The sequence below is a fragment of the Chiloscyllium plagiosum genome, chromosome 8 (assembly GCF_004010195.1).
Source record: "Chiloscyllium plagiosum isolate BGI_BamShark_2017 chromosome 8, ASM401019v2, whole genome shotgun sequence".
NCBI classification, from domain to species: Eukaryota; Metazoa; Chordata; class Chondrichthyes; order Orectolobiformes; family Hemiscylliidae; genus Chiloscyllium; species Chiloscyllium plagiosum.
Genome location: NC_057717.1, coordinates 103448024 through 103459204, shown reverse-complemented (window position 1 = coordinate 103459204; position 11181 = coordinate 103448024). Strand labels below are relative to the sequence as shown.

General features: G+C 44.4%; 1 long non-coding RNA gene across 1 annotated transcript in view; it reads right to left on the bottom strand.

The window, feature by feature from the left end:
• The window catches only part of LOC122552266, a 41446-nt gene extending 39389 nt beyond the window's left edge, over positions 1–2057 (bottom strand). The window contains exon 1 of the long non-coding RNA XR_006312342.1: positions 1897–2057. This is a non-coding gene — a long non-coding RNA (uncharacterized LOC122552266). The remainder of the gene's footprint in view (positions 1–1896) is intronic.
• Positions 2058–11181: the final 9124 nt, after the last annotated feature.

Genomic DNA, 11181 nt, shown 5'->3' with positions numbered 1-11181 from the left:
TTTTATGCTTATGCCCGAACTGTCGTTTCTCCTGCTCCTCGGATGCTGCCTGGCCTGCTGTGTTTTTCCAGCACCACATTTTTCAACTCTGGTACTCCAGCATCTGCAGTCCTCACTTTCTCCTAGCACTCCATTGGTCACAGGTTTCCAGTCTGAAAGCAACCCTCTACCATCACTCTCTGTCACCTCCCTTCAAGCCAGATCTGTACCCAAATGGCGAGTTCTCACTGTATTCCGTGTGATCTAACCTTGCTAACCAGTCTACCATGAGGAACCTTGTTGAATGCTTTACTGAAGCCCATATAGGCATGGAGAGGCTGGATAAGCTTGAGTTGTTGGCTTTGGAGCAGGGATGGCCGAGGGAGCACCTGATTGAGGTATATAAGATTATGAGGAGCATGGAAAGGTCGGGTAGGAAGCAGATGCTTCTCTGACTCGAAAGGCCAGTGACAATGGGAAATAATTTCAAATTGAAAGACAGGAGGTTTAGTGGGATTTGAGGAGAAGTGCTCTCATCCAGAGTGTAGTGGGAGTCTGACCTGCCTGGGAGGATAGTTGAGCCAGGTAAGGATGACAGATTTCCTTCCTTAAAGGGCATTAAGGAGCCAGATTTTGGGGGTTTTCCCTCAACAATGAACAATGGTTTCATGACCATCATTTGACTCTCAAATCCAAATTGTTTAATTGAATTCAATTACCACCATCGGTCATAGCAGGTTATGAACCCAGCTCCCCAGAGCGTTACCTGGAACTCTGGATTCATACGTCTAACAATAATACCATTTGGCCATCATACCACACTTTGGAAAATGCTGTCAATGGAATTTTGGTCAGATGCTATAGATGGTACACCGTGCAACCATCGGTAGTGAAAAATATGATTGTTTAACCGGGGCTGATAGGGTGACTATGCTGTTGGATGTGGCAGAATTGTGGACTCTTGTTCTACTAGATTAACATTGGAGCCAAAGGGTGCTCTCTATAAATCACTCTTGTGTCTTTGCAGTACAATATGGTGAGGTAGTGACAAAGCCAGTAGGCTGTCAATCCAGAGGCTTAGACTAACTGTTTGGGGTTAAGGGTTCAAATCCCATGAGGGCGGCTGGTGGAATCTAAAACAGTTCATAACTCTAGAAGATAAATTTAGCTTTGGTGATGGTGATCATGCCAACAACCATTGATTGTTGTAAAAACCCATCTGATTTACTCATGTTCTTTCAGGGAAGGAAATCTGCCATTTTGGCCTAGATGTGACTCCAACCCCACAGCCTCTTAACCTCGCCAATGGCTTAACCGACCACTCCACTCAAGGGCAAATAAGGATGGGTAGCAAACATTGATCTTGTCAGAGGCCATCCATGAAAGCGTGCAGTCTGATTGAACACGCACTGAAAATAAAAACAAAAAGACCCTCAGAACTCCTTCTAGTTGTGACCAAAGAAAATAGATAAACTGACAGCTGTTCTGTGTGCGTGACATTGAAACACAACTAAATGTTTAGGCTGTTTTGCACTCCACACTTGCATCAATTTTCGATCCCCATTCCTTTCCCCTCAGTTAATTCAGTGGCTCTCATTAAATGATCAAAGATAACTTGAGGGAGTTGAAATGTGGCAGGGCTCCCACAGTTGGAATTAATTTCAGAAGCAGTGAACGTCTGATACAGAATGAACACACACGGCTCACTCGGAATCCCAGATGTCTTGTTAGTGAGCACATAAAGAAACCATTTATCATTCCAGTAACATAATCTTTGTTCCTCCAATGACAATGAACAGGAATACTTCGAATAGTGTCTGACTTAAACCCAAGGCACCTTTTCCATCTTCATTTCACTTGTTAGTTTCTAGGAGAATACGAATTGCTCTGAGAGATGTGAATGGAGTAGGCACTTACTGTTAACCCCTTGGCAAGGGAAATTGGCACTTGCTTAGCTGTCCATCTGTGCATTGCAGTCAACAGGGTCATGGTTCAAACTTCACAACTCTGGGTTAACATTGCAGTGTAGCACTGAAGGGCTCTGGCACTGTTGGAGGTGTCGTCGTTTGAATGAGATTTTAAATAGGAGACCCATCTGTCCACGAGTGGAATGCAAAAAGGCTTTAATGTGGATTAAAGGCTGATCTCATTGAAGTGTTCAAAAGGATTAAATAAATGTTTCCCTGAAAGAGTCAAAACAAGGGAGCAACCATTTACATAACACTCTGGATATGGTCGCCCATTGAGAGTATGGTTTCTATTCTGAGCACTATACCTCAGGAAGGTCATAATGGTAGTGAAGATGCCCTTTAGAATGATACCAGGACTAAAACAACTCATGGAGCAGTTTGACCTTCCCTGAAGCATGGGGAATTAAGGGATGATCTCATTGAAGAGGGTCAACGGATTCCATAAGGTCAATAAAGAAAAAATATTTCCACTGGGGTTTGGGGGCTGTGAGGAATGTTCAGAATAATGGGGGCAGAATCTCATTTAGGGAGGGTGTCAGGAAGCACAAAAGGAGATTAGGAATCTGAACATCTCTCTCCCCACAAAACAAAAGCTGTTGATAGTGTGCATTGATTGGAAGTTTGAGAGGAAGATTGACCGATTTTTATTGGGCGATGGTGTTAGGTGTGCTGGAGCCAGGGCAGAGAGATTGAGATCTAATTGGACGGTGGAACCATCTTGAGAGGCGAAATGGTTTTTCCCATTCCTTATCTTCCTTCCCATGTTCATATACTTCAAAAAGGAGTGGGGTTTCAGTTGTCCTCTTTGATGTGTAAGAGTCTGAAAGGGGTTAATGCTGAGGAGTACCTTAAACACCATGTAATGGGAAGATGCCATAGAGACTTGCAGGGAGAAAGGACAATTTAGGATCCCAAAGGAGTAAGCCCGACCATCTGGGTCTTCCCCCAGAGTCTCCGTAATGATGACCACGATGCCAATATAATTCATACCTGACCGTTATCTGCAATAAACCACACTTTATTGATGAAAAGAGTCTCATTCCCATTAGACTGTATTTCCTCTGCCCCATTCGGCCCATCAAGTCTTGTAGCTCCCTTATTAAGAAAGAGGATGATGACAGTAACTTGTTGGACAGCTCAGACAGCACCATGAGCAGTGATGGAGATTTATCTTACCACATGCTAGGTGACCTGTTCACTGGAACATAGCATCAGGCCATTCAGCCCCTTGTTCCACCATTCAATGGGATCTGTGATCTATCTCCAAATACCTGTCATTGCTCCATATCCCTTAAGAAACCTATCAACCTTTGATTTAAAGTTAACAATTTAATGCAATTAACAATCTGTGGGAGACAAGTCCACTCTGTTCCCGTGTGTCTCAAAAAACTTCCTTACATCACTCTAAAGTTTCAGCCATATCCCCATGTCTCAATTCACCAACCAGCAGAAGTAATTTCATTTCCTCTACCCTATCAATTCCCCCTTAATATCTTGATGGGTTTTAATCATGTAGCCCCTTGAACCATCTAAATTTGGTGAAATACAGCCCTTTATTGTGCAGTCTCTCCTCACTTTAAATGCATGAGAAGTCTGACATTTACTCTCTTGAATTAGCCAAGGCAAATTTGTCACTGCTAAAGCACAATGCCCAGAACAGCTCAGAGCTACCCCAGGTAGACGAGCAGGAGACTGGAAGAACACAGGCAGCATCAGGAGGAGGAGAAGTCAATGTTTCGGTATAACCCTTCCTCAGGCCTGGGAGAAAGTGAGGGCTGCAAATGCTAGAGAGTCAGAGTCAAAAAAAATGTGCCGCTGGAAAAGCGCAGCAGGTCAGGGAGCGGCTGAAGAGTAGGAGAATTGATGTTTCACACATAAGCCGAAAAACCTATCCTCAAAACGTCAACTCTCCTGCTCCTCGGATGCTGCCTGACCGGCTGTGCTTTTCCAGAGTCACACCTTTTGACTCCTTCCTCTGGTCCAACTCAGGCTCAGTGCAGCTCAACAATGACATCTTGTATTCGAAGCTAAATAGATCTGTCAGAGTTGACGGGCTGACCATTCAGTTTTCTTTCTCTTTGTGAGACTGTGCTGTGTGAATGTTGGCCAACTAAATGACAAGGGCTACTCTTCAAAGACAGTTCTCCGGCTGCGAATTGAGGTCCTTTGAGATACTCTCATTTATTGATTTAACTGACTGTTTGTTCTTTCTTTACTCGATGAATCGAAGATCCTCTCATCGGTCATTTCATGGTTGCATAATCCCTCTGCTAGACTATTCTGTGGAGACATTGTCCTGACCTTAATTAACACTCCGCGGCATGGCACTTGGAATATCATGGGAAATTAGGTTAAATTTCAGGAGATGGTCGGTCAAAGGATTTTAAACTTTATTCCGCTGCCTTTATACAACATGCTTTTGGAGTTCCTTTTACAAAAACATGAAGGGTATGGATAAAATCATGAGTGTCATGGATAGGGTAAACAGACAATGTCTTTTCCCTGGAGTGGGGGAGTTCAGAACGAGAGGGCATAGGTTTAAGGTGAGAGGAGAAAGATACAAAAGGGATCTAAGGGGCAACTTTTTCATGCAGAGGGTGGTGCGTGTGTGGAATGAGCTGCCAGAGAAGTGGTGAAGGCTGGTACAATTAAAGCATTTAAAAGACATGATGTGGAAGAGCCAGTCTTAAAAATCACTCAACGCAGTTATAGTGCACCTGATGAAGGAGCAGCGCTCTGAAAGCTAGTGCTTCCAAATAAACCTGTTGGACTGTAACCTGGTGTTGTGTGATTTTTTTAAAAGGCACCTGGATGGGTATATGAATAGGAATGGTCTAGAGGGATATGGGCCAAATGCTGGCAAATGGGTCACTAGATTAATTTAGGATATCTGGTTGGCATGGACGAGTTGGACGAAAGGGTCCATTTCCATCCTATACATTTCTAAGTTGCCTTTTTAAATCTTTCCCCTCTCACCTTAAACCTATACCCTTTGGTTTTGGAGCCCCCTAACCTGAGAAATTCACCCTAACCATGCCCCTCATGATTTTATAAACCTTTATAAGGTCACCCCTCAGCCTCCGACACTCCAGAGGGAACAAAATATGGTGTGGGGATTGAACCCATCCTGTTGGTATCACTAACCAGCCCAACTGAGCTAACCTGAGAGAGGAAGGCGATGGGTTAAGACGCCCAATTAAACCCGGGGTAAGGTCCCACATCACTATCTGAAGGAGTGCAAGGCACCTCTGCCTGGGCCAATGTTGTGTACGCCACTGTCAAAAACAGATTGCCTGATCATTGTCACATTGCTGCTTCTGGGATCTTGCTGTGCATAAGTGAGCTGTTGCATTCCGTCCATCCCGGCTGAGACCACACTTCGTAAGAGAAGGAGCCTTATCCCACAGCAGCGGGGTGGCCTTGCGCGGTGAAACATATCTGGCCAGAGTCACAATTGCATTATAATGCCCAAAGGTCTCATTAGCGTGTTGCAAATGTGTGACTGTTTTACACGTTAATCAATGGAATAAACATGTGTAAATCCGGCCTGTTAGTGGAGGAAATGGCTTGTGTTGACCAACATGAGTCTACACTTTGTATCTTTCCTCTCAAAGTCGTCCCTGATTCTTTTGAGAACATTTTGCGGAGATTAGTTTGAGTGAATTGTCCAGTTTGGCTGGAGCAGAATTGAGGATGATTTCCCTTTGTCTTTATCTTGAAGAACTGCAGCTGTTATGAATACATTAGTGATCTGGAGTATTCCAGGCTGCGGCAGATTAGCTGATAATTGATGCTGATAAATAATGCTTGATCATTAGATGCTAATAACTCACAACGGAGCCACCCCCATTGGCTGCAGGAAATCAGCTGAACTTGGTGTTGCTGGGCAGTGCTATTATTATCCTGAAAATCGACTGGGCTGCCAGCCAGTTTGTTTCTGGTTCCGCACTCGATTCCCATTGACATCTGCATCGTGAGCGAACTCTCCGAGGTCTGTTCCACACCCCAAGGACAAAATCGCTCGAATATTTAAATTTCTTTGGCCAGAGAAATTCCACCTTGAAATCTTTGACAGCCAAAGATATGAACCAAGGGCAGGCAGAAGGGATGAGTTTGGCGTTAAGTTCAGCACAACGTTGTGGGCGGAAGGGTCCGTTCCTGTGCTGTACTGTTCTATGTTCCAAACAAGAGGAGATTTGCACTTCTATAGCACCTTCCATAGCACTTGACAGGCTTTTCTCGAAGTATGGCACTGCTGTAATGTAGGAAATGTGCACAGCATGCACTTACAATGTGACAGCAAAGTCACTGTAGTCCTGCACTCGCATTAGAGAGGCACCTAGTCAGGAAAGCAAATGCAATGGTGGCACCTATTTTGAGAGGACTGGAATATGAAAGCAGGGATGTACCTTCTGAAGCCCCATAAGGCTTTGGGCCCCATGTCTCAGGAGGGACGTACTGGCCCTGGATCGTGTTCCGAGGAGATTCACAAGAACGGTCCCAGGAATGAAAAGCTTAACATATGAGGAACGTTTGAGGACTTTGGGCTTATACTCGACGGAGTTGAGAAGGATGGGGGGGTGCGGGAGACCTAATTGAAACACACCAAATTCTAAATGGCCTGGACAGTGTGGATGTTGGGAAGGATGTTAGGGTGGCACGTGGCTCAGTGGTTAGCACTGCTGCCTCACAGCACCCGGGTCCCAGGTTCAATTCCAGCCTCAGGTTACTGTCTATGTGGAGTTTGCACATTGCATGGGTTTCCTCTGGGTGCTCTGTTCAAAGATGTGCAGGTCAGGTGAATTGGCCATGCTAAATCACCCATACCGTTAGGTGCGTTAGTCAGAGGGAAATGGGTCTAGGTGGGTTACTCTTCGGAAGGTTGTTTTGGACTGGTTGGGTGAAAGGGCCTGTTTCCACACTGTGGGAAATCTGAAGATGTTTGTATTGATATGAGAGACTAGGACCTGTGGGTACAACCTTAGAGTAAAGGGGAAGACCTTTTAGAATGGGCACAAGGCGAAACCTCTTCAGCCAGGGAGTGGGGAATCTATGGAATTCATTGCCACAGAAGGCTGTGGAGGCCAGGTCACTGAGTATATTTCAGACTGAGATAGATAGGTTCCTGAGTATCAAGATTTACAGGGAGAAAGTGGGAGATGGGGTTGAGAAACCTATCTGCTCTGTTCCTATGTCTTATGGTCTCAACTGGGGGTGATTTGACCTGAGGGTCACCAGCCTCCAGTAAAGGGAGAAGAGGTATGGGAAGAAATGTCCATCATGGTAACCTCAGCCAGTGTGGGAATTGAACCCATAATGTTGGTGTCACCCTTTGTGGCAACCTGATCATCCAGTCAACTGAGCTAACTGAGCCATTATTGCCACAATATGGCAAGGCCCAAGTTGGAGTGTTTTTGTGATGTTGATTGAGAGATAACAGGGAGAAGGTCACTGCACTTCCTTGAAATTGTGTCAGAAACTTCACAACACTCAGTGAAGATTTATTCCAGACAAAAGATTCGTTGAGGAGTACAGACCACTCTTGGTTAACAAAGGTGGTCAAGGACAGTAATCAATCAAAAACATACAAAGTGGTGAAAATTATTGGTTGGGATCTTTTAGGAATCAGTAGCAGATGACTGAAAAGCTTACAAAGAAGGAGAAAATTGATTTTGAAAGTGAATTGGTAAGAAATGTAAAAGCAAATGGCAAGAAGTCCTACAGAGGCTTAAAAAGGAAGAGAGTAGCTAAAGTGAATGTGGGAGTTTTGGAGGTTGAAACTTAGGAATTAATAATGGGGAATGGTGAATTGGCAGATAATCTAATCCAGTATATTGCATTAATTTTCACATTGAAGGACCTTGTAAACATCCCAAAGATATCAGATAAGCAAGGTTCTGATGGGAAGAAAGGTTTTGTGATAGTCTCCCTCAGGAGATGCAAAGTATTTGACAAGCTAATGGGACTGAAGGCAGACAGGTCACTAGAAGCCTGATGGCTGGCATCCAAGAGATTTAAAGGAAATGGCTGCAGAGATAGCGAAGATATTAGCTAAAATATCCCGTAATTCAGTAGATTCCAACATATTGGAAAACCACCAATCCTAGGAGAGAGGGAGACAGAAATGCTAGAGTCCACTATTTAGAAAGAAATAACAGGACATTTATGTCAATCAGTATTTGCACAATATAGAAGCTCATTGCAGCGGGCGGCACGGTGGCACAGTGGTTAGACTGCTGCCTCACAGCGCCAGAGACCTGGGTTCAATTCCCGCCTCAGGCGACTGATTGTGTGGAGTTTGCACATTCTCCCCGTGTCTGCGTGGGTTTCCTCCGGGTGCTCCGGTTTCCTCCTACAGTCCAAAGATGTGCAGGTCAGGTGAATTGGCCATGTTAAATTGCCCATAGTGTTAGGTAAGGGGTAAATGTAGGGGTATGGGTGGGTTGCGCTTCGGTGGGTCGGTGTGGACTTGTTGGGCCGAAGGGCCTGTTTCCACACTGTAATCTAATCTAATCTAAATCTAAATCTAAAAGCAGAAAGTGCTGGAGAAACTCTGCTGGTCTGGCAGCATCTGTGGAGAGGGAAACAGAGTTAACGTTTCTGAAGAAGAATTGTTTTGGACTCAACTGTTTCTTTTTCATCTGTGGAAAAAGAAACAGTTGAGTCCAAAACAATTCTTCTTCAGAAACGTTAACTCTGTTTCCCTCTCCACAGATGCTGCCAGATATACTCAGTTTCACCAGCAATTTCTCTCTTTACTTTACATTATGGAGCTCAATTGTATTTTTGTTGTAAACAAAGATTTGGAGAAAGCTGGTTACTTAAGCAAATCAAATGTGTTGTCAGACTAAGTGTGAGAGAACATTATGCTTTGTCTTCTTGATACCTATAACTGACGTTTGAAACATTCTTATGCTCAACCTCTTCAGCAATATTATTATATACCCTGAAGCAAGTGGCATTTCATAGAATCCCTACAGTGTGGAAGCAAGCCATTCAGCTCATACCAACCCTTTGAAGAGAATCCCACCTAGAACCACTTCCGCCACTCTATCCTTGTAACCCTGCATTCCCATGGCTAACCTACCTAGCCTTCACATCCCTGGACACTACAGGCAATTTAGCACAGCCGATCCACCTAACCTGCACATCTTCAGACTGTGGGGAGAAACTAGAGCACCCAAAGGAAACCCACACAGACATGGGGAGAATGTGCAAACTCCACACAGAGGTTGGAATCGAACCCTCGCCCCTGGTGATGGAGGTAGCAGTGCTAACCACTGAGTCACCGTGCCGCTCAACTCAAGTGTCTCTAGGTTCTAGATCAGAGTGGTGCTGGAAAAGCACAGCAGTTCAGGCAGCATCCAAGGAGAAGGAAAATCAATGTTTTGGGCAAAAGCCCTTCATCAGGAATAGAGGCAGATTGTCTCTAGTCCAGAGTAGGAACACTGCCACTGTATCACAGTTTGAATTAGATTTCATGCACACTTGTTCGAAACCGATTTATTTTTTTTTATTGTTGGACCTTTGGTGTTGGAAACCATTTCACTGTGAAGTATTTGCTGGTTCCAGTCTGATGAAGATTAACTGTGTATAAATCTGGAAGATTTCCTCACACTGTTGACAGAACCTGATGCGCAGAGTGGAATACGTGCAATCGATACAATGGAGTTTTGGTTTTGTGTTCTTCTTGGGGAGAATTCCCCCTTTTGTTCAGGTGTTTAATAAGTGACAGTCAGGAGAGAGGGAGCAGCAATCGATTATCCCATTACCAGCATTGCACCATTGATCATTTGTGGAGCTAAAATAAATTAACTGCTCTCTGAAAGAAACCTAGGAAGTTGTTGGGGAGATGCAGCAAAGAGAACGATGTAGAGTTAAAGATGAAGTCAACATCGGGCTACTCTCTCCATAGAAAAAAAAGATGGCTTAACCTGAGGGTCACTAAGCCTCAGGTGAGGTTCAAAGGAGGGACCATCATGGTAGCCTCAGCTGGTGTAGGAATTGAACTCATGCTGTTGATATCTTTGCAAACTAGCCTGGAGAAAGATCATCATCTGAGATCTTTCTGCTGAAGGTAAATGGGGGTCCAGTTATTGGACCCTCCTGGTACCTCAAATATATATAAATATAGTCTTGTACAAGTAAGAAATGCCTTGGGTTGGTTTGCTGGCTAGAGTCAAACTCTAAGGTTTGTTTCTTTATATGCTGCTGCACAGAATTGATCTGCGAGTGAGTTTTGAGATTTGTAGCTCAGGTTGAAGTTCTGGTTGTAGGTTTGCTCGCTGAGCTGGAAGGTTTGTTTCCAGATGTTTTGTCACCATACTGGGTAACATCTTCAGTGAGCCTCTGGATGAAGCACTGGTGGGTGTAGCCCGCTTTCTATTTATACGTTTGGGTTTCCTTGGGTTGGTGATGCCATTTCGTATGGTGATGTCATTTCCTGTTCTTTTTCTCGGGGGTGATAAATGGGATCCAAGCCAATGTGTTTGTTGATAGAGTTCTGGTTGGAGTGCCATGCTTCTAGACCCTCAGCTCAGCTCAGAACCTTCCAGCTCAGCGAGCAAACCTACATCCAGAGCAGAACTGCGCTAGTGACCATGTATGATTTGGAGGTGTCGGTATTGGACTGGGGTGTACAAAGTTAAAAATCAACAGCACCATGTTACAGTCCAACAAGTTTATTTGGAAGCGCTAGCTTTTAGAACGCTTGCTCCTGACAACCACCTGACGAAGGAGCAGCGCTCCAAAAGCTAGTGCTTCCCAATAAACCTGTTGGACTCTAACTTGGTGTTGTGTGATTTTTAACTTAGTGACTACGGAGATATAGAAAGATATTTTTATGAGTAAAGTATATATTTGAAATAAAAAGAAACTAGCAGGGCTAGGTATCCCCCAAGCTTGCAATGAAGAAAAGTTATACTGGATTCAAAGTGTTCCTTCTGTTTCTCTCTCTCTCCACAGATGCTGCCAGACTTGCTGAGTTTCTCCAGCAATTTCTCTTTTTGTTTCAGACTTTCGGCATCTTTGTTTTATGTATCAGAAGAAGGTTCACTGACCGCGAGATGTTACCTCTGTTTCTCTCTCCACGGAAGCTGCCAGACCTGTTGAGTTTCCCTGAGTATATTTCAGATTTCCAGCATTCGCAGGATCTTGCCTTTATTTGGCTGTTGTTCGACTGACCCAAGTGCCCCCGGGATAATCCTGTTGGTTCAGGGGCAGCTGGGGACAG